The sequence below is a fragment of the Danio rerio genome, chromosome 18 (genome assembly GCF_052040795.2).
Source record: "Danio rerio strain M-AB ecotype USA chromosome 18, GRCz13ab, whole genome shotgun sequence".
NCBI lineage: Eukaryota > Metazoa > Chordata > Actinopteri > Cypriniformes > Danionidae > Danio > Danio rerio.
In genome coordinates, this window is record NC_141038.1 from 45607066 (window position 1) to 45632500 (window position 25435).

The 25435-nt window shown below is 34.2% G+C and overlaps 1 protein-coding gene and 1 long non-coding RNA gene across 7 annotated transcripts in view; one reads left to right on the forward strand and one right to left on the reverse strand.

Moving 5' to 3' along the window:
• cntn5 (contactin 5) overlaps positions 1 to 25435 on the reverse strand; it is a 444657-nt gene that overhangs the window by 320435 nt on the left and 98787 nt on the right. The gene's annotated exons all lie outside the window — the stretch shown is intronic.
• On the forward strand, positions 2357 to 4237 carry LOC147839816 (uncharacterized). Its single transcript, XR_015515515.2, has 3 exons — positions 2357 to 2611; positions 2903 to 3029; positions 3989 to 4237. It is a non-coding gene; the product is annotated as an uncharacterized LOC147839816 (long non-coding RNA).

The following is a 25435-nucleotide window of genomic DNA, read 5'->3' on the forward strand; positions in this document are numbered from 1 at the left end:
AGGAATCCACTGTAGTCCTTACATCACAAAAAAATACCTTACAAATACAAAACCATTGACTGGCATTTGGAAAGAGCATATTACACCGCATCCATTCATTTCATTCCAGCGGCTCTGCGGTATTCAAAGCTTTTACTGTTGTTATAAAGGCTCTTGAGTACAGTACCGGCAAATCTTCGATCCCCTCCCTGGTTAAAGCCCCCCTCTAGCGAGCGTGGTCCACACTGTGTTATCTGAGCTGCCAATATTGATATATATATTTTTTTCTAATAGTCAAAGTAAGCTCTCCACTCAGGTCTCGTAGTGTAGAGTGTGGGATTTGAATGGCGTGTATTGATGTTTGCTAATGGAAGGGTCTATACAGCCTGCCAGCTTGCATCGGGAGATGCACAATAATGTTATGTTAGCAAACAATGGAGAGAATTCAGGTGAGCTATCAGTAAGCTCCACCTCTTAAATGCAGATTAGCCAATGGCTGATGAGTATCAATTGCATGAGGACCAGAACATATTGCCATAAATAAACAGATTGTGTTTGATGGTGTTAATGCTGCAAAAGCATTAACATATTGTGCCTGGGTTACACTACCTGACAAAAGTCTTGCCGTCTATCCATGTTTTAGGAATAACAAATAAAAACTTCACTTCTAGTTGATCATTTGATATCAGAAGTGGCTTATATGAAAGGCAAAAGCCTCTAGATTGTGTTTATTTTACCAAAATAAAATATGATTATGCCTTGATTTTTAATTATTTAATTAGGACAGTAAGGTCTTACTTTGCTTAGACAAAAGTCTTGTCACTTAAAAGAAATAAAGTATAGAACGGGGATTCTCAACCGGTTGGCTGCAGCCTACTGAGTCTTAGTGATCCTGCAGGTGGGTCGCAAGACAGCTTAAAATTTGCTAAAATATTATACTGTAATTATTTTATGTCATTATTAAATATGCCATAATTAAATGATCAAAGTAATGGCATTTACTGTTTTCTGTAATTGAATAGACTAATTCAGACTTAAATTTCCAACTGCTGCGCGTCAACTAGGACTACGTTCTCAGTTGTATTATGTTATTCAAACCCATAGATATAAACACTAGATATCGCATAGGGACCCTGAGCATGCGTCAAAAGCGCCGCCACATTGGTACAGGGCTCCCAGGACAAATGTCATTCAACCGCACTAGTCAAGACAGTGTTATTATGTGAAGATGCGGGACTTTAGCGCTTTCTACGAGTGTAGTAACGAGCAAACAAAGAAAACAAAGCACAAAGGCAGAACATTTCATATGTAATATTAAGTTTTTTTTTTTCTGTTTTTGTATGTTCTGAACTTTTGTGCTAATCAGGTAACGTTATTGATGATAACAGTCACTTACTACATTTACCATAGGACAAAGAAGCTCCAACTCGCACTAAACACTCGGCTTATGCTAGTTTTGTTGAATAAAATCAGCAAACAATGCAAAAGAAATATGACAACGAGATGCTGCGCTGCCAGAAACTTGTATTATTGTCAGCTAACGTTAGTGAAAGAGTCGTTCGGGGGATTCATTCACAAACGAATCGCTCCCTCCGTCAGTAAGAGAAGTGAAAGCAGGAGAGGAGCTATGTTTCAGGACACGGATTAGATTAAATTTAACAGGAAGGGTGAATAGTACATTTCTGTACACATAAACACAAGCATTTTGTCAGGAATGCCCGTGTGGTCACTGATCCATCAATGTAGAAAATTGATATCAAATTATAATTTTCGTAATTAGAAAAAAAAAAATACATACTATCCCAGCCGGCACACGACCGACCTTCAACGTTGAAATATGGTTGAAATAAGGTCAGATGTGTTTTGAACGTTGAAATAATGTTGATAGAACGTTTAATGTTGAACGGTTGAAAAACAGCCTGCATATGACAAGGCTTCAACGTTGAAATGTGGTTGAAAATACGTCAGTTGTTGCTTTAATGTTGAAACAATGTTGAATGATAAATGGTTGAAAAAAGTAACAGAAATCCTTGTACAAATCAACGTTGACATTTTTTATCATGATCTGTATGTTGAATTAACGTCATGGCTTCACCCAATATTCAACATGTTTGGTTACCATGGTATCGGAGGACTCGGCGCACGCGGCCACGCGCAGCGCTTCACTTCACTTCACTTAATTACGAACACCTGACCTGCAGTGCAGCAGAATTCAGAGGTAAGCGTGTTTTTAGATGCTTTAATGTTTTATTTACCATATTTTACACACAGTGTATCTTAAACGTGACTTTTCAGGTGTAGTGTTTCGAATTTTGAAGCATTTAAAACTTTCCAGTTTGGTTTTTAGTCTTGTTTGCGCTCCGGTGACGCGCAGCTTGAGGTAATGTCACATGTTTAACGTTAGTCTAAATGAGCGTTTTTATGGCAAATTCAAAGCGATAAACTCCAAACGCAGTTTAAAGTTACTGAGCAACGTTATAAAACAATATCCTTTTATACGCTGTATCATTAGTGTTATTATTACAAAGTGAACTGCTGTCGTTTCACTGTTGTTGTTTTTGCTTTTAGACATGCAACTTACTCCAGAGACGCACTAACTTAAACAGCATTGAATGGAAAAGGCTTTGTCCATGTAAGTTTACTTTACCTTTAACTAAGCTAGCCTATCTGTTAAATCTTCTTGGTGCTTTGGTTGGTGATATTCTCTTTCTAATCTGTTTGTTTATTGATTGTTAGGCTATGTTGTAATATTAGCCTATATTGTTATATTGATATTATTATTGTGAAATCATGTTGTGATGTTATACTATGTGACAGTATTGGGGAACAAATATGTATTTAGTGAGAAATTAATGCTTAAATTAGACTGTAAAATAGCAGATAAGAGGTTTAATGGGTTTTAACTTTGTGGGTTTTCTGAAAGGTCCAGTTGAGGGGCATCAAGAACACGCAGATGGCCTAAACCTGTGTCAGCCTGGACAGACTGCAGTTCTGCTACTCCACGCCAAGGCTTTTGTATGGATGTCTGACTACTACTGTGTTCTCTAAAGGTATTACTGGAATTACTGCAAAACAACAGCACCTGTTTCAGTGAAATTTGTATTCATAAAATAGTGATACATGTGTAGCAGGTCCAGTACATGTAATGTCATTGAGAAGTTGTTTTTATTAAATGTCATAAAACAAATAAATAAACATGCTATTTTAATAAATCTAAATATTAAAAACTTGGAGTAAGATGAGAAATGAAATGCATCATCTGTCTTGCGAAAAGGGTCTACTTAAGAATTCTGTTGTTTTCCAACTGAAAGGGATAGTTCACCCAAGAATGAAAATTTACTCACATTTTACTCCCCAAATGGTTTAAAACCATTATGAGTTTATTTTGTTGAACACAAAAGAGGCTATTCTGAAAAAAACTAAAAACCTGTAAACATTGATAGTAGAAAAAAATACTATAGAAGTCAATGGTTATAGATTTCCAGCTTTCTTCAAAATATCTTCTTTTGTGTTCAACGTGGTCAGAAAATGACGACAGAATACACATTTTGAACTATCCCTTTAATTCTCTGTCCTACATGCAGACTTTTGCAGAAGTGCTACTCCTCCTAGAGTTTTTCTCAACCATACTGTATGTCTAAAAAGCTTTAAACAGCTTTTACAGTACATGTAATGGTTTACAACAACTTGTAATTATTAGATGTGTTGAATGTTTCATGATTTTTTTCTGCAGCCTTTGTTAAAAAAAAAAAAAAAGTAATTTTTTCGAGAATCTGAAATCTGAATTCTGAAAATGCTGGCACCGGTGGTGGCGAAGGGCTTCCTGACGATATCACACCTAATTCTTCACTTCTCTTAGTTAGGAATATTCAGATGGATGAGTCAAAATTATTGAGTGTGACGATATTATAGGACAAATTTGGATTCAATTAAAAATAAATATTTGAATTTCACTTTGTATAATAGCAGATACCAACTTAGTTGTAACCTCGTATTTCATTTATTGCAGGTTTTCTGGAAGCTCCATTTGAGGGCATCAAGGACATACTGATGGCCTAAACCAGTGTCAGCCTAGACAGACAGACAGACATCTATTGCAGTTCTGCTACACAAGACCAAACTCTCTGCTTTTGTATGGATGTCTGACTAGTACGGTGTTCACTAAATTTATAACTGGAGCAAAACAACAGCATCCGTTACAGTGAAATTTGTGTTCATAAAAGATAGTGATATATGTGTAACAAGTCCAGTACATTTGTCATAGGTTAAATCACAGTAAGTACTGTAAAAATAACTTGTTTGACTCTGCCACAACAGGTCATGGTGTGTGCTTACTGCTTGTAGTAAACGCACACGCTGATCTGATGCGGGAGAGATATACGCAAACACATTTGTATTTACTGTTTTGTTTTGCCTCACTAAAGTGTTGTTGGAGTTTGTTATGTTCACAGTTGAAATCATTGAAGTCACATGGAACGTTTTGACAATGTGTTTTGTGTCTTATCTGGACTATGACCATCTTGGGACCATTGCTGTCTGTAGAGGATGAGGAGCATTAAATCTAAAATATTTTAGTTTGTGTTCTGAAGATTAACAGGTCTCTGGGATGACACAAGTACTTCATAACAGAACCTATATGAACACTTAATGTGACATGTAATAGTGAAATAGTGGTCCTACATTCACAAATGTGAGCCATTATTATAAGACCCCTGTGAACATGCAATTTTTATGATACTAATAATAACGGAATAACAAATTGCTATTACTGTTGTGTTTGAGAGAGAATCAAACCATATATTCTACACATTTTCTTGATGATTTACTGAAATATTTGTCTACATGTTCCACTGTCACAGGTGCTCAGTTTTGCTGCAGTAATGCTAAACACAATAGATGTACTTTATGCAAAAAATAAATAAATAAATAAATAAATATTTAGCATGCAGACTTGCAAAGTGAAGGAGCAATGTCAGGTTTAGATTATAGCAGCAGTTTTCACTATTGTGAAAGTGAAGCCATTCATTTACAATGAATTGGAATAGCAAACCTCATTATTGATTTTGTAGGAAACTCACCTGGTGTTTGAGAAATAAATATGTATTTAACTGCTAGACTGATATAGATGTTTTAGTGTTTTACACTTGATTCTTTGTCCCCAGTGCCATCTTTTACCTCAAGTGTTTCTCTCAACCTATAAAACCTCAAACAGATGTAATGTATTTCACTTGTGATAGTTGTGAGTGGTGTTTTTTATTTATTGTTTTACTGTAGCCACTTTTAAAATGGGTATTTTGTAAACTTTGTAAACAGAATTGTATTTTGGAGACTGTGATGGTTAAAGCGTAATTTAGTTACTTAGTTTAATTTAGTTAGTATCTGTCTTTCTGAAGATGGTAACACTTTACAATAAGGTTGTATTAGTAAGTGTTAATGTGTTTACTAACATGAACAAAGAGCAATGAAGCATCTTTCATATAAAGAAAGTACAGTTCATGTCAGCTCAGTGCAGTAATGTTAACAAGCATACATTTTGATTTTAATAGCATTGGGACATATTTCAATTAATTAAATGATTAATAAATGCTGTACAAGTATTTGTTCTTTTCTTTGTTCATGTAAGTAAACATTAACTAACTTTAATTCATGAAACCTAATTAAAAAGTGACTAATTGTATGCCTTTTTCTGTATTTGAGTGTACAGGATGTATAGTAACCTGCATGGTTTTAATGAACTATGTATGCTGTAAATGTTGCTGTATATTTAGAATAATTGATATAATGAGGTATGTATTAAATAAATTGATACACAGGCTAAGTTGTGTATTTGTGTTGTGTATTTTTTATTAGTAAAAATTTGTTTGCTATATTTATGGACTTTGCGTTGTATGTAATTTCTATTTAACTTACGTTGAAATGTATGACGGTGAAACAACGTCACGGTATCAACGTTGATCCAATTTGCAAAATCGAAAGGTAATTCAACCTTTATTCAACGTCTACGATACGACCACAATTCACCCATGAAGAAGGTAAGAGTGAAACGACGTTGTGATTTCAACGGTGAATCACCGGTGGTGGTCTGACGGTGAAACAACGTCACTATATAAACGTTGATCCAATTTGCAAAATCGAAAGGTAATTCAACGTTGATCCAACCATAGACCTGACGTTGATTCAACGTTGAATCACCGTTGAAATGCCGGCTGGGTAACATCCAGGAAAACTCCCGATCATAGATATATGTGTATATGTGTATATCTCTGGCTTTGGATGGCCACAGTCCTCCACTGTACCTTTGTCCCGCATTCATTTCAAAGGAGCGCTAGCGCTACCCTGTAGCAAGATGCGCTATTGACGCATTCCGTCCAATAGACAACAATAGGCCAGACGACATCTAATGTATATATCTATGATCAAACCTTCACACAAAGGTAACGATGATTAGAGTTATAATAACCAGCTCACGCATGCCTTAATTCTGCATACTGAGTCGCACAAGTCCGTTGATTCACAAACTATGCGTCCTCTCTTTGTGTGAGTGTTTTATAACAGACGTGTGCCCATACAGTAGAATCCAGCGAGTGTAGTATATATTATTGTAATGAAGTTTACGGCCCTTTGGCCGCCGGGAAGAAGGAGGCGGAGAACCGACGCAGGTTTAAAATATTTATTAATAATAATGACGGCAGCTCCTCACGGAGACTGCCATTTAAACCAAAACAAACGGACGGCAGCTCCTCGCGGAGACTGCCGTCAAACTGAAAGCAAAAGTAAAACAATATGCCCGGGCCCGGTCCTCTCTCGGCTTCCTCTGCCATCGGTCCTCCTTTTATGGTCCAGAGCTCCTTCCGTGGGATCAGAGGCAGGTGCGCACCGCACGTGTATCCACTCACGCGGTGGCCTCACCCCGTTCCCACGGCTCTCGGCCACGCCCCCTCGCCACAATTATATAATAGGATCCTCTTCTTATGTCACAAAGGGAGACAAAGAAGAGTCTATTTTCCATATGGTTGTAAAAAGAAAAAAAAAGGTTTAACAAACAGTAGCAGGGTTGTCATTGTTGCACCAGGGACCCGATTTTAACATCTAAAAAAGCTCAGATTTAAAGATAAGTCTCTTTAGATTAAAGTCTCTGCTAAATTGATACATAAAAATGTACACTCTGAGCAAAACAAAGGCAAATAGCTGTAAGTTCCAAAACAGTGATATGTAAAATAATCATAATAGTAATGTAAATGATCATTCTAGAGAATCATGTGTTCACAGACACATCACACTATGAGACAGCTAAAACACTAGACAAAATAAAAGTAATAATAAGTCATATAAAAATCAATAAAACAAGTTTTATTAAATGTAAATAGGGCTTGCTGTTGTTGCTTGACAACGATAAAGCACCTCATACCACAATAAGAGGAAAACACACATTGATTTCTATTACAATCAAAGAAGAACCTGAAAGTACCCAAGGAAAAAAAAAACAAAGCTCTTCGAAATAATCGAAACTGCTTCAAAAGCAGCAGAAGGGAATTCATTTGCTTTAATGTTTTTAATTAAGATACCATCTAAATTGGTCTTATTCTTTTTTCCCAGTTTCCCTCCTACAACCTCTAGAAGCACTACATCAGCCACTATCAATGTAATTGCACATATTCTGTTGTGTTTCCAATTACTATTCAATTATGTCCAGTCATGTGACGAACAAAGCAGGTGTCTGCACAATTCAAAAGTGGGTATTTTTATCAATTGTTTCTCATGTAATATATCAAATTGTGCATTAAAACGGGGCGACACAAATTCAGCTATACAGTAAACAAATTATCAGTAAGTTAGCAGTTTTCCCAGTTGTAAAAGCAACAAATATTACCTTGACTTCCAGTTGATTATCTGGAAAAGTGTCAGAAGGTTGATTTTTAAAATAAATCACTGCATTCCAATCATCACAAATTCTGCAGAAGACCTACTGGAATCCACATGGACCAAGACTCTCACAGAAATCAGTCAAGTTTGGTTAAGGAAAAATCATGGTTTGGGGTTACCTTCAGTATGAGTGCGAGAGATCTGCAAAGTGGATGGCAACATCAACAGAGGTATCTAGACAATTGTGCTACCCGTTACATTGCAAACCACAGGAGAGGGAAAATTCTTCAGCAGGATAGCGCTCATACTTCAGCCTCCACATCAAAGTTCCTGAAAGCAAAGAAGGTCAAGGTGCTCCAGGATTGGCCAGTCCAGTCACAAGCTATGAACATTATTGAGCATTTCTGGGGTAAAATGAAGAAGAAGGTATTGAAGATAAATCCAAAGAATCTTGATGAACTCTGGGAGTCCTGCAAGGATGCTTACTTTGACATTCCAGATGACTATTAATTACGTTATTTGAGTCATTGCAGAGATGTATGGATGCAGTCGTCCAAGCTCATGGGAGTCAGACACAATATTAATTATTTTTTTTCCCACTGCACCATGACTTTATATTCTATACTGTACATTATCTCTGTTAATTGACAAGACATGACCATAATTTATATTGATAAAATAAGCGTAATCTAGAAGCCTTTGCCTTTCATATAAGCCACTTCTGATACCAAATGATCAACTAGAAGTCAAGTTATTATTTGTTCTTCCTAAAGTTTGGATACAACAGGTAGTGTATAGCCTAGTGCAATGTAAACATGAATAAACATCAGAATTTACAGTAACTTAGTCAGCATTTGAAGCTTACCAAAATATTTTATCAAAGTTATGCTAATAAATAATAATGATGAATACATTTTAAATATAAATAAAATATAAATAATAATAATAATAATAATAATAATAATAATAATAATACTAATAATAATATTAATAATAATAATAATAATAATAATAATAATAATAATAATAATAATAATAATAATAATAATAAACAAATAAACAAATAAACAATTTGTAATGATAAACAAATAAACAATTTATAATAATAATAATAATAATATTATTATTAATAATAATAATAATAATAATAATAATAATAATAATAATACTAATAATAATAATTGTTTTTCACTTTCACTTCACTTCAAATGTTGACAATTGTTTAATAGTTTTGTATGCAATTTAAATAAACATTTTTTTTTATTTTATCTTTTAATGACATTTATCAAGGTTACCCACCCAGCCCACCAATGAATCAATGAATGAAAATAAAAGCAAACAAACAAACAACTATTTATATATTTTCACAGCCTTCTTTGAAGATTTTACTAACAATGCCAATGTATAGTGGATGACACTGTACATAAAATTCATAACACCGACCAAAGTTCACTTTCCACCGACAAAAAAATAAATAAATAACGCCAATCATATTCATGTTTTTTTTCTCTTGCCTTCACACTGTTTATGACCCTGTTCCACACCGTCAGCTGCTCAAAGCCACATCGGGCGTTAACATGAGATGGTAGCACATGGAAAGTGTCCCGTGCCACCGGACGCTGTGCCCGTGTAACTCATCATCTTGACTTATGTGGGGCAGGGGTGTGGTCGTCCAGTCCCTGCTCATTATCACCATTAACAACAAGCTGTCAAGCCGCGTCCTGGGAGGCTGCTGACACAGTTTGCGTTTAGCAACTCTCTGTCCAATGCATTATGCATTTGCTCTCCAGCCCCAAGGTGTGTGGCATATCACACTGTCTCTTGATTAAGGACACTGGCAGCCATTTGTCATCCTCCAGCAGCTTTATAATAACACAAGTTGCTTAAATGGACACATAACTAGTATAAATAGATCTTGTATAACAGTCTGCCATGTTTTGATCTTGATAATTAAGCAACATTTGGTTATTTTGGTTACATGTGATTCAAGTTGCATAGCACTTTTCACAATAATTATTGTGGTCGCATGGAAACAATTCTCCATATAAACAAACCATTAACTATAATTATTAGCTCAAATGGTAGTAGTTGGGTTTAAATTGGGTAGGAGTATGGATGTAGATTGAGACAATATGTACTTTATAAGTAAGCAATAAAGTACACCAAGGAGGTTGTTATCGCAGAATAAAGCCATTACTTTCCAAAAAAACAACCCTCCTGGATTACAGACAAGTAGATATATAGGAATATGGATGTTTGTATATGGATTTGAACGTATTTACTAATGGTCAAGGTGACTGATTCACATCTTTTTCAAGAAAACAGCTGCTTTAGAACTTCAAATGTTCAACAACCTTACAGTTTTATATGTCTTAATGAAAAAATATATAATAATAATAATTATTCAGGTGAGGATTGAACATGGATCATCGACGTCATAATGCAACATGCTAACCACTGGACCACAACGGCGCTGTTATGCATGTGTGGCCGGAATGATAGTTACATCATTACCCTGCAGGCTGCATTTTGCTCATGGGGCTGCGAGACAATAAATAAGAAGAGTGGCGCAGCGCCAAAAAAATGAATAAAAAGAGTGATGCTATGTGCTGTGAGAGTGCAAGCAGCTAGAAACACCGCCCCTCGTGGCCAAAAAACAGACCGGCCCACTGGGAACTCTCCCAGTCTGGTCGTACATCACGCTCTTTCTGACGGCTGAGCACTGACCGTCACTCAGTGACAAATGATACAATGTATAAGATCTTATAAATATATTAAAATATATTTATGCAAATTTATATTAAAATACCAGAATTGTGTTTAAAACTCATATCACCGTTATTGAAAATAATTCTATCACGATATATATTGATATCGAATTGTTGTCCAGCCCTACTTAAACGTGACAATTTTGTAATGGAAAGACAGTTCACCAGAAGCCCTCGGGTTGCCTGGCTGAAAATTAAGGGCTCTATTTTGACGGTCCATGCGCAGAGTGCAAAACGCAGGGCGCAAACGCTTTCAGGGCGTGTCAGGACGCGTTTTTGTTAATTTAAGGACGAGAAATCTGCCTTGCGCCGCGGCGCATGTTCTTAAAGGGTTGAGTTTATTTTCTTAATGAGTTATTGGTGTGTTTTGAGAATAAACCAATTAGAATCTCATCTCCCATTCCCTTTAAGAGTCAGCTGCGTCGCGCCAAGAGCGCATTCGCTATTTACAGGACGCAAAGTAAGTCTAAGTGGAAAAAATGAGCATTTCACAAGCAAACAGTTAACAGTTAACAGTTTTTTTTAACAGAAAACTGTTAAACAAAGCATCTACTGCGTGAGAATGAGAGATAATGGATCACTTTTGCTCTTGGATAGGAAAACCTTTACGCACAGACATCAATTAGTCTATAAATAGATACTTTTGTTTGTTAAGCGCAAATATTCAGTTCAAAACTATTTCTAAATTCAGTTCTAATTTCCAGCAAACGAATAAATGAATAATAATAGCAAAATGTGCTCAAAAACCTGAGTTATATCCTAAAACACATGCTGTGCCCCATATGGTCTAAAACCTGACAGGTGGGCAAATCTAAGCTTGTTTTTAATAAAACAAATATAAATATGGATATAATAAATAATATTGCTAATAATAATAACATTATGCAAAAGTAAATTGTTATGAATGAACTGAAAAAGCCTCCCGAGATGAAGAAGAAATAAAAGCAGTGGTTTTTCATATTTATGTTGGCTAGAAAATAATATGTTTTGTAATATTTTAATCCTTTATATTTATATCCTATATCTATTCTTATTATATCCTATATATATATATATATATATATATATATATATATATATATATATATATATATATATATATATATATATATATATATATATATATATCCTTAATATTTACATTTTTTCATATGTAAAGATATTTGCCTATTGCTCTCTTGTGCGTATTGAGCGAGGCACAACTTTGCGTCGGAGTTTAGACCGGGTTTGTTCTGGTCAAATGAAAAATCTATTATAGATTCTCAAAATAGCAACGCGCCAGCGATCCGCCTCAGAACGCCTTCCTTTTTAGACCAGAACGCCTATGGGCGCAAAAATGAGCGCTAATGCATTTGCTGTTTAAACAGCGTAGCGCAACACTCTTGCGCCAAGCTGAAACTACCAAAAGACTACTGCGCCACGCCTTGCGCCACACTGCGCCGGGTGTATGATAGGGCCCTAAAAGTCTGTGTGCATATTGCCTATTGCAATGCATTTAGAATTACAGTAAACAATTTGCTTTCTTCCCACTTATAAGTCATAATCATAAGTTTTAAAACTTAATTTAATTTTAATTTAAAACTATTTAAAAATTACTGCAAAATATGTTTTCTTTAGTTCTTTTTAAATTGTTTGTATCATATAAACCTTACGTTATTGCAGCAGATAACATTCCTCGCCTTAGTCTGTTTCGCTAAAGACCTGAATATGTGTAATGGGCGAAACATTCATGCGTTTCAAGGGCTAAAAATAGAATGCATTTTTTATTTTATGAAGTCAATTATATTTTGAACAAAGAACTTTAACAAGCAGCGCAATTACCTGGCATGTGTATATAAGTTTACTAAGATATTTCCACCATGTTACATCAGAAAGCATCAGTTTCTTAATTTTAATGTTTTTTTTTTTTTTTTAATAGATATTTAATTTGTTTGCTTTTATGTAGTTTAGTTCACTGACATTATTTATTTCGATAATGTTCTAAGCTTTCCATCAGAACTATAAAAGAGAATCTAGAGTATAAAAGAGAATTTTACACACATTCCTTTTTTTATTGTTTTGGTCTGTCTTGTCTGTCAAATGCCGCCAATTTTATATACTAAATACATTTCATTTGAAAGAGCACTGTGCTCAGCATGGAAGAAAAGTGGCTGATATTTATAGTCCATTATCTCAGAGGAAACACACGGTACGGTTTAAATGCACACAGTATATCTGCTGAAAGTTTATTCATGGTCTAAACTCTAAAAGATGTTTCATGTAAACCTTCAACAGAAGCTTCGGGCTTTTAAACTCATAAGAAAAGCACTCAGGTTGTTTGAAATCAAAAGTATGGTCTCCAACATTGAATCATTCAGACACGATCAAAGTTTTGCTTGAAGGATGATGAAGAACCAGACTGCATACGACCCTCATGCGCACCCCTTATAAACTACAGCGTCAACCTGATATTTTAACAGCAAGCCCATAGTCTAGCTTTGTCCTTAATTGCTGGTTTAGTAATAATGAACTGAGTAATTAGTATAGTAACACTTTTAAAATGACATCATATCAACTTTAAAGTGTCATGTGTGCAGCCAATAATCATAATGATAATTACTAGTAATGACAGAGTAGACGAGACAGCATATAGTAAGGGTACGTCCCAATCAGCTTACTAGCTCCCGAGGTAGTTCATCAGTAGGTCGTGTGCATCAATTCGAGCACTGGTAAAGACAGTAATGAGCTTGGTTCACTACACATTGAGTGTTACATGAGAACATCCCCATTATACATAATCAGAACTGAAATTTATAAACAGTAAAAAAAAATAAAAAATAATAAAAAAAAAATAATAATAATAATTATTCCTTACATTTATATAGCACTTTTTTAAGCCCTCAAAGTTCCTCGGGGTGCTCCGGTTTCCCCTACAGTCCAAAGACATGCAGTATACATGAATTGGATGAACAAAAGTTGGCCATAGTGTATGAGCATGAATGTGAGAGTGTATTGATGTTTCCCAGCACTGTGTTGGAGCTGAAAGGGCATCTGCTATATAACATATGTGCCAGAATGTTGGCGGTTCATGCCACTGTGGTGACCCCTGATAAATAAGGGACTAAACTGTAGGAAAATAAATGTATAAATGAATATACTATATATATATATATATATATATATATATATATATATATATATATATATATATATATATATATATATATATATATATATAGTATACTTTACGAATGTACTACACTACATTACATTACACTATAGTAAACACTATATTATATACTGTACTATAAATTACTAACATGATAATAACAACAGCATTTTCAAGATGTACAAAACAAAATAAAAGTTTAAAAAAAATAATATCTTGATTTCTGAACAATGAACCAAAATTAAGTGATTTTCCTATGCTTTGTGTGTTTTTCTTCACATTTATCATCCATTTAGTTTCCAGCCCCTGCCCTTCCAATCTATTTATATATGACACCCATTTGTTATAATCCAATCAATTCCCAATGGATTAAATCAGGTCTTGTCCTACATTTCTTTTTCCTCGAACCAGATGACTTTCAATCAAATATGTCAGATTACAAAAGTAAAATGGGTTGCAGCAACGTTTCCATTTGATTATATGTTATCGGATCCCTTTTCAAAGCATATTCATTGGTTTATATCCATATATTTGTATACTGGGAAAAATATGCAAAACAACTCACAACAACAAATATTTTATGCCACTATAAATTATTTTAATAAGTTAATCAGATTTTAACTATTTTTTTTAAGTAACAAAAAGTTTGTGTGAGTAGTTTAGATGACTAGAAAAGTTAATTTGATTCAACAAAAACGTTTTTTATTATTTATTTATTTATTAGATTGTTTATTTATTTATTTATTTATTTATTCGATTGTTTATTTATTTATTTATTTATACTGTGTATTTTCCATTCTTAAATTTTATTGTAAATATGGTAACAACACTACAACCTATAAATTCTAAAATATTAATTTGTTTGCTTTAGAAACATTTTATGAAACAAAATAATAGTAGGTTAATATGAAATCAAAAGGTATCACTGTATATTCATTTTTGCATATAGTGACTCAATATAGAAGGGGAAATCAAGCATTTTTTCCTCTCCATTTCAAGAACAGAAATGCTTTCAGATTGGATGTCAGGTTAACTTTCACACAGGCTGATCAAAGAGATTAACGCTCACACGTCTGTCAAAATGAGATTAGATTTCCCTCCGTCCTGTGCAAAATCTGCCAGGAACTGGATAAGGGATGCAATCTTCCTAGGTTCAGCCACGCTGTTTGGCAAGTCTCAATTCCGATATCAGAGATACGGCAGCAGGGAGAGTGATATCACTTGTTAGTCAAGGACAGACGCTTCCCCTTAGGATATTATCTACTGCACACTTCAGATCTGAAGAGCTCCAGACATCCCTCACATTTAAATGTATAACGCTGACATAACGCTAATCAGTTCCAAACATGCCTGAATCATAGCTTTCAGTTAATCAAAAATAGAAGAGAATAGTTACGCTGAACCCAGAAAATTCCTGGTTGAAAACACACGTTTCATCATACACCAAACATCAAAGAACTCTTCCGTTCATTTAACAAAAAATATATATATTTTATGAAGCCTGATATAGCATCTCAGCACAATCCTATATACAGTAGTAGTGCTTGCTAACAAAAACATAAATATAAACATTTTTCTCTGGTCATTAATTTTGTATATCTTTGTTTTAATACAGTAAAAAACTATTTCACTTTATTTTATACTTAATTTTTCAAGAGTCTTTACTTCACCAGAACTGCAAAATGCCAAAAAACCCTGTACAAATAAACCTGTTATAGTTTATTACTTCAGTCTCAGAAATAAAAACGGCTGAATGGAGTATAGACTAACCACATACTATTCAGTCACAGCGGCAGAAAAAAACAAACATAACATCTGAATGTGAATGTATTTACTGCAGTTTAAGATGATTCACAGCATGCAGATGAGCCTGTGTTATTCAGGGGTTGTAATCTGGGAATAACATACCCTAGAACAAAGGTGTCAAATACAGTTTCGGAGGGGCGCAGCTCTCCATAGTTTAGTTTCAATCCAAAGTTTAGTTTAGTTTCAAAACTTAAAGTCAGAATTATTAAATAATAAATAAATAAATTATTAATTATTATATATAAAAAAAATGGGTTTTAAATAATTTAAAACTGCTTTTATTCCAGCCAAAATAAAACAAATAAAATTATCTTATATATATATATATATATATATATATATATATATATATATATATATATATATATATATATATATATATATGTATTTATTTATTTTTTGACTTTACAAACTGAATCAATTACGATTAATTGGTTTTATTGACATATTTGGATATTGTTGAATTTTGCTTCAATACATTTCAGCACAGCAACAACCCAAAATAGACATCAAAAGTGGTGAAGAAATGGTTACCAGGCAAAAAAAAATACCATTTTGTAGTGGCCCAGCCAGAGTCCTCACTTAAATCCAATTAAGAATCTGTGTAAGGAACAAAAGATCAGGGCAAAGAGAACCTCCAATCTGAAAAAAGTTAGAGCTCACCGCTAAGGATAAATGGGCAAAAATAGCAGTGGAGACATACAAAAAGCTGGTAAAAGTAGCAATTTTACTTTTATTTAATTTCTTTTGGTTATTAAGAAAGTTATGAATAATTTTTCATTGACATACTTGGATGTTGTTGAAATATAAGCATATAAGGAAAGCTACGTGTGTGAAAAAAACACTTCTGTTTAACACAGATTAAAACAGTAACTGTTGAACTTTTAAGAGTAATAAGGTTTAATGTGTTACAGCATGTGTAGTCTAATTAATGAATAGTCTGCCCTGCAATTTGCCCTGTAATTTGTGTGGAAAAAGAAAGAAACTGAAGATAAACTTTTAGATCTATGTATAAAAGCATGTTTTCAGAGCCTTGTGAAATATCGGTAGAGACACTTTTTTTTTCCCGTGCGCTTAGGTTGCAAAATCTGCAGACAGAAGCCGAGAGTACAGGCTCTGCCTGACTGCAAATGACAGCTAAATCAGCATTAACTAATCCACCCATTAGCAACTGCTCAGTAACACCTTGGCAACCCCCACAACACCGTTTAAATTTAAAACCTAGTCTGCCAACAATCACTTTATAAATTGTAACTCTCAGCTTCTCACGAGGCTTAGCCATAATCACATCATATGCATCATCACGTGCATCAGATCTGGTCGCATTTCAGGTGTCGGGTGCTGTTTTTTGTGTAAATCACTGGTGAATTTCCATGTCAAAGGGTAAATCCAGCAGTAACCCAGCAGCATGCTTAATCCCGCAAAGCTTTTATGCGACGCCGCCAGATGTTAGCTGCTTTCAACCGGCTCTTAGTTAAAACCCCCTTCAAAAGTCTAGCGGTAGAAACACGGCTTAGAGGAACACCACAGAATACCTCCAATTATTGCCAGCTACAGCTTCAAAGTGTAAGGCAAACACCTGTGTGGAAAGGGTCTGCGGTGTTTCCCCTTTAACTGGCAGACTGCTGTTTGAGAATGCCAGGCACTGAGTGAAGCGTTCAATATTCCATCGGGATCTCTGGGTTTTTGAGAAAGCGCAGGTCTGGATGACAATGGGTGGGCTGTCTCGAAGTTTTTTCTCTGAAAATGCTATGACCAAGCAAGGCATTTTCAAATCACTTTGATACATTTTACCACCAAAAAGTGGTAAAGGAAATCGTTCTTCGCAGAGCGCAAGATGTCTGAATCCAGTGACTGGCTGCCTTCAAAATTGCACACTACAGTGCATCCGGAAAGTATTCATAGCGCTTCACTTTTTTCCATTCATTTATTTTTTTTATGTTACAGCCTTATTCCAAAATGAATTCATTTTTTTTCCCTCAAAACTCTGCACACATTATCCCATAATGACAATGTATATATATTTTTTAATTGTTGCAAATTTATTTAAAAAAAAAAAACCTACATAAGTATTCATAATACTTACATAAGTATTCATAAGTGCTCAATACTTTGATATACCTTTGGCAGCAAGTACAGGCTCAAGTATTTTTGAATATGATGCTACAAGCTTGGCACACCTGTCTTTGGAAATAACTGCCTATTCCTCTTTGCAGTACCTCTCAAGCTCTGTCTAGTTTGATGGGAAGTAGGGGTGTAAAGCCATTTTCAGATCTCCAGATATGTTCAATAGGATTTAGGTTTGGGCTCTGGCTGGACCACTCAAGAACATTCACTGAGTTGTTGTGTAGCCACTCCATTGACATTTTGGTGGTGTGCTTTGGGTCATTGACCTGCTGGAAGATGAACCGTCACCCCAATCTGAAGACAAAAGCATTCTGAAGCAGGTTTTCATTCAGTATGTCTCTTTACATTGCTGCATTTATCTTTTCCTCTATCCTGGCTAGTTTTCCAGGTCCTGCTGCTGCAAAACATCCCCAACAGCATGATGCTGCCACCACCATGCTTCACTGTAGGGATGTTATTAGCCTAGTGATGAGTGGTGCCTGGTTTTCTCCAAAGGTAATGCCTGGCATTGACAAAGAAACACGACACTTTCTGATATATTTGATTTTGAAAATTCAATGCTGTTTGACTCATTGCTGTGCTGATGTACAATTACATACGTCTTTATTATATGAATCTCAGGGTTGTGGCACAACAGTCTGATGTTTTGGCTTCTAATGGATCTATTTTTACTTGTCAAGGAGTAAGCACAACTGCAAATCTAAAATTGCACAATGAATGCAGTCTGCGAGTGGCATACAGTACAGTGTAATAAATGGGGCTCACATTTATTTGACCAAATGCTAACATTACATTATACCCTAAAGGCTTCTGAATCAGATTTTAGGCTTTTAAGCTTCCTACGTTGATTTGTGCAGTGTAAACAGAGGAGGAAAGTCCAGGAAGTCATGAAGCTCAGATTTCACTCAATACAGCTAATCAATCCCCTGGGTAGTGTTTCACCAGCTGTTCATAAAAAAAATAAAAAAATTAAATCTTTCTCAAATCAGACTGTTAAATCCACACTAGAGGCTTAGTAACTACTAGTTTGTTATTGTCACTATTTAATTTGGCTGCACCTTTTGGCAGAACACAGCTATAAAGCATTAAGCTCTCCATTTCAAACTGCATAGATGGACAATATGATTTTCTATAGATACATGAATTGTATATATATATATATATATATATATATATATATATATATATATATATATATATATATATATATATATATATATATAAATTTAATAAATTGTTAATAATTATACAATTACAAATAAATAAAGAAATAAATGAATGAATAAATAAATAAATGTTTAGCATTATTATTATTATTATTATTATTATTATTATTATTATTATTATTATTATTATTATTATTATTATTATTATTTAATAAATATTCAATAAATATGCAGTAACATATAAATAAATAAATGATAAAAAATAAATATATTCAATAATAATAATAATACTAGTAATAATAATAATAATAATAATAATAATAATAATAATAATTATTATTATTATTATTTTTATTATTATTATTATTATTATTATTATTACAAAATATGCAATAATTATGCAATAACACGAATAAATACATATTCAATACATATCAAATAATAATAATAATAATAATAATAATAATAATAATAACAGTAAATAGTCAATAAATATGCAATAACACATAATAAAACAAACAAACAAACAAACAAACAAACAAACAAACAAACAAACAAACAAACAAAAAATAATAAAATAAATAAATAAATAAATAAATGTTATTTACATCTGATGCTTTATCTATCTAACTCTAACTGGTTTAATGTTACCATACTGTACCAACTTTGTCACACGTCCCCGAGATCTGATGCTATTACATCCACCATTTCAGTACAGTGAGACATTTCTTTTGATCATTTATTCCATATACAGCTGCTGTCCAGAATCACATCCTAGAGCAGGGGTTCCCAAACTTTTCAGCCCGCGACCCCCAAAATAACAATGCCAGTGACTCGCGACCCCCAATATCCTCTGAGGTGGTAATAAATACAGAATCCTTGCATGCAATGGCACACACACACCAATTAAATTTGTGTCAGTGCTTTAAATGTGCCAGAAAGTATAAGCTGATGTTATAAAATCAAAATGCATCTGACGCTATTGCTGCCTTTAATATAATGTAATTACCCCAGGGGTCGCAATCCAATAGAACTAGTAACTATAAGCTACTATAGTAACTATATAGTATATAGTAACTATAAACGACTATTTTTATTTTCAGTATAGTTATGGATAAAATATGTTAATTCTTATGGTTTAATAAAAATAAATAGATTTTTGGAAATCACCAGGCGACCCCCCTTCATTGCCCCGCGACCCCTCGGGGGGTCCCGACCCCCACTTTGAGAACCACTGTCCTAGAGGTCGACAAACCTTTTCTAAACTCAATCTCAATTCCACAGGCCTAAAATGACACATACACAGCATTACCACAGCTAACAATACAATGGAGCTCTGACAGACGTCCTGCTGCTTCTTCAGAGACCCTGAGTGGGTTTGTTCATTCCACTGCTGCTAAACAACACATTCCTTCATATAATCTCCTCAGTTTCCCCTTTGTGACTAAGAAACGGTCTAATTGCACATTGTGTGAAACAAAAGGCATTTTGTTTGCATGCTATGAGGCCATTTCAAAGAAGCTAATTGGAACAAGGAGGACTATAATACCTGGAGAAAACTCGCAGTTAGCATTTAAATTCATCTCAGCTCATGCAGGACTTTCAGTAAGTATGAAAACAACTTTTTAACAATCATAAACAGTACAATACATATCAATCTAAAAGTGTGTGCTTCCCTACTACACACTCAGAAATAAAGCTACAAAATCCGTCACTGGGGTGGTACCTTTTCTAAAGGTACACTTTTGTATCGTACAGGTGAACATTATTACCTTTAGCTTACACTTTATTTCTGTCTTTAAAGTACAATTAGGTACAAATGTGCAGTACTTTTTAGGTATTAATACGCAGTAATGGTGCTATAAATAAATGGCATTACTAACAGCGATTTTTCAATATTGAGAATACTGTTTCCTGTTACAACGCTGTTACCGACAATACAATGTGCATTACTACTGTATAATTGAGAACACCGAAGCCTTTTTTATTTTGTGCAATCAGCACCTCTCCCAGCCATTGGACCTCTCTTTCTCTTGGATGGGTGTATGCGCTTGTGTGTGTTTGTGTGTGTGTGTGTGTGTGTGTGTGTAAGAGAGAGAGAGAGAGAGAGAGAGAGAGAGAGAAAGAAAGAAAGAAAGAAAGAAAGAAAGAAAGAAAGAAAGAAAGAAAGAAAGAAAGAAAGAAAGAAAGAAAGAAAGAAAGAAATTGAGTACTTTCATTCTCTCAATCGCAGTAAAATAAGGGCTTCTGGTGTGTGTCAGTGAAAGACTGATCCAGCAAACACACACACACAGTCAAATTGTGCACAGTTTGAGTTTTAAGTCGTTGAAGTGTTGTAAATACTTGCGCTCGCCTCCCTCGCGACAGAGCGCATATGAGATAAATTACATCAGTACATAATAACCGGTTATGATTATTACAGAACCGATACCAAATTGTTTGCATCTGCATCGCGGTGCACTGAAGAAACAATAAATTTTGACACCCCTATTTTTAGTGCTGCATAGCAATATTAATTGCTATAAATGCAAGTGTTGTTAAAGGTACATTTTATATATCTGACTGTTTGTATTAAATGACGAAATTGTGTTACAAATAGTATAAAAATACATTCATACATTTTAATACAAGAATTGCTGCCAATTACTCAGAAAATCTACTCAATTGCTATAATTTGAGTGTTTGTAATTTGTTACTTTACACTAGTGTGTATGAATTGCAAATATACAGACTTTCCTCTATGTATCCCATTCAGGGTTTTACTTCCTGCTTTCCATCTCAATTTTGAGAACCAGAACCATGTGATTGAAAACAGCCTATAGATATCCTTAAGACTAACATATTAATGCTAGCATCTAAAACAATTTTATTTAATTCCATGGGACCTTTACGTTTGGTTAGAACGTGCTATAATTACAACACTGCTGTACTTGTGCATTGTTAATCCCCACCTATAAGCAAACCCTGTTGAGATCAATGCTAATGCTAACATAAAGTTTTTTCCAAGTATTATAAACTTAGATTTGCACTTCGCTGATGTTTTCTTTTTGTTAATGGCTTTTTTGTGCACTTTCTATGCACAACCTTGATGAGTTGTCACTTAATATTGCAGTTCAGTTTGCCCTTTGTTTTCTAAAATGCGATGTTTTCAGAAACGCTTCATTTCTGTTAATGCTGTACTATGGGTTAATGGTGTTTGGTTGTCAGCTTTTGTTTCCTCCGATAATGCTGTCATGTTTTGCACCCCAGGGCCTCCATAATATGCAAATGCGTAATTCATTTCAACATATTTTGCCCCGCCATCAAAGTACGCCACTAGAACAAGCCTTGCGTTTTATTATACTGTACCGGCTGATTTATGATCCTCAATAAAATGTGAAAAGTTGTCTTCCAGGGACTCCGTGGAGATGTGAGTGGCTTGCACTTGTCTTTAGGGTAATGGACAATTTCCTTTCTACATTGTGTTAGTTCATGCTGCTCCGCCGTCTATTAATCCATCTGCTGTGGATGCAATAAATGCGGGCTTGTACAGTACAAATAAAGCATGTCAAAGGAATAGAAGCATCCCACTGCAGGAACCAGTGTCAGAAATTAAAGCGAGAGTTCACAGTGAACTTAACATTCTGTCATTGTTTCATTCATAATGGTTTCCTTTTTGAAAAGTTTGCACAAGCAAATGTTTGTTATATAACTATTAACTTATCAAACCAAATGGTTAACATACTTACAATGTTAACTCAATAAACTACTAATTAGCTTCTTATTAACTGTCAGTCAGGTACAGTAAGGCAAGGCAAGGCAAGTTTATTTATATAGCACATTTCATACACAGTGGCAATTCAAAGTGCTTTACATAAACAGGAATAAAAAAGACAAGTTTAGGAAAATAAAATGCAGACAATAAAAAATATTAAAAACAGATAAAAACAAATTAAAATGAGTTAAAATAGGTTATAAAAGAATGGAAAAGAAAACGAAAAACATAATAGTGCGATCTGTCGGACGCAGCACAGTGCTCATTCAGTAAAGGCACAGCTAAACAGATGTGTTTTCAGTCTTGATTTGAATGTGCCTAATGTTGGAGCACATCTGATCATTTCTGGAAGCTGATTCCAGCAGTGAGGGGCATAGTGGCTGAAGGCAGATTCACCCTGCTTAGACTGAACTCTTGGAACTTCTAGTTTATATGATCCTAAAGATCTGAGTGATCTGTTAGGTTTGTATTCAGTGAGCATATCTGTAATGTATTGAGGTCCTTGGCCATTTAGTGATTTATAGACCAGTAATAATACTTTAAAATCTATTCTGAATGTAACTGGCAGCCAGTGTAGAGACCTGAGGACAGGTGTGATGTGCTCTGATTTTCTGCTTCTGGTCAGAATTCTGGCTGCAGCATTCTGGATGAGCTGCAACTGTCTGACTGTCTTTTTGGGAAGACCAGTGAGGAGTCCATTACAGTAATCCACCCTGCTGCTGATAAAAGCATGAACAAGTTTCTCTAAGTCTTCACTAGAAACAAAGCATCTGATCAGTAGTAGATGGGTTTAGTTATAGATGGGATTAAGGATGTAGAATAAGATCATATTTATAAGTTATGATAAACAGACTATAATAGTCAGGTAATAAGCCAGTAGTTAATAGTGTGAATTGTTACTTAAAAATAATGGGTAACTCATATTAGTAGTATTTAACACTAATAATAAACGCATACTCAGCACCTGTGGTGATCATTTTCATAGCTGTTGTCCAGCCATAGCGTTGCAGAAATGGAAACCATTTTTAAATAGAAGTTTTGCTCAGATGCTTAGGATGAACTCTTATTTTAACATGGAAAATATACTTTTATCATGTGCTGCAATGTGTAGACATGGTGTTGGAATTATCACACAATTATTATTAGGAACAAACTATCCTGAATTTAACATAAATGATATTCAAACTCAAATTAGTAGCATTTAACATTGAATAAAGCACATTATCAGCACATGAGGTGATCATTTTCATAGTAGTTAATGCTGTTGTTCAGTCCTGACGTCACAGAAATGGAAATCATTTCTAAAATACACTGTAAAAAATCTGTTATTTAACTTTTTTTCTGGCAGCTGGGGTGCCAGAAAAAAGTACAATAACAGCCATTAAATAAATAAAATTTACTGTAAAATAACAGACTTTAAATTACAGAAATTTACCAGAAATTTAAATTTAAGGACATTTTTGTAATTTAACGTCTATTATTTTAGTGTAAATTTGAGAAATTTAAAGGCAGTTATTTTATGTTTTTTTTTTTTCTGGATTTTTTTACAGTGTTGGAATTTTGCACAGATGCTTAGGATGAACTTTTATTACAACATGGAAAAGCCACCTTTTTATCTTGTGCTGCTGTGTGTAGTTAGGACATGGTGTTAGACTTTTTTATACAATTATCATTTAGAACAAACTGTCCTTTTCCCAGAGATGAGTTGCGCAGCATCTGCTGCGTAAAAACGTGCTGAATAAGTTGGCGCTCCACTGTGGCAACCCCAGATTAATGAAGGGACTAAGCCGTCAATCACGACGTCAAACTTACATTGTATTCAAACTCACATAAGTAGCATTTAACACTGAATAAAGCACATAATCATCACCTAAGGTGATTATTTTAATAGTAGTTTAAGCTGTTTTTCAGTAATGACGTCACAGAAATGGAAACACAAAGTCTAAAACACACTGTAAAATAATCTGTTACTTTAAGTTTTATTTCCGGCAGCTGGGATGCTGAAAAAAAAAAAAAAAAAAAAAAGTAAAATAACGGCTGTTAAATTACAAAAATAATTACTGTAAAATGACAAATAACAGAAGAAATTACAGAATTTTAACAGAAATTTATATTATTATGTCTATTATTTTACGGTACATTTCTGTAATTTAACGGCCATTTTTTTTCTTTTTTTTTTCTGGGATTTGTTTCAAAGTGTAGGAATTTTGCACAGATGCTTAGGATGAACTCTTTTTTTAACATGGAAACGCTACCTTTTTATCTTGTGCTATAGTGTATAGCTAGAACATGGTGTTAAAATTATCATCCAAGTATGATTTGAAACAAACTATCCCCGATTTAACATAAATGCTATTCAAACTCACATTAGCAGTATTTAACACTGAATAAAGCACAAAATCAGCACCTGAGATGATCATTTTAATAGTAGTTTATCCTGTTGTTCAGCTATGGCTTTACAGAAATAGAAACCATTTCTAAAATAGAAATATTGCAAAGATAGTAAGGACGAACAATCCTTTAAACGTAGAAAAGCTACCTTGTATCTTGTGCTGCAGTGTGTAGTTAAGACATGGTGTTAGAATTATCATACGATTATCATTTGGAACAAACTATCCCCAATTTAACATAAATGCTATTCAAACTCACATTAGTAGTATTTACCATTGAATAAAGCACATAATCAGCACCTGAGGTGATCATTTTCATAGTAGTTTATGCTGTTGTTCACAGAATTGGAATGGTGTTATAATTATTATACAATTATCATTTGAAACAAACTATTCGCAATTTAATAAAAAGTTCATGAATAAAGTGCTTGTCT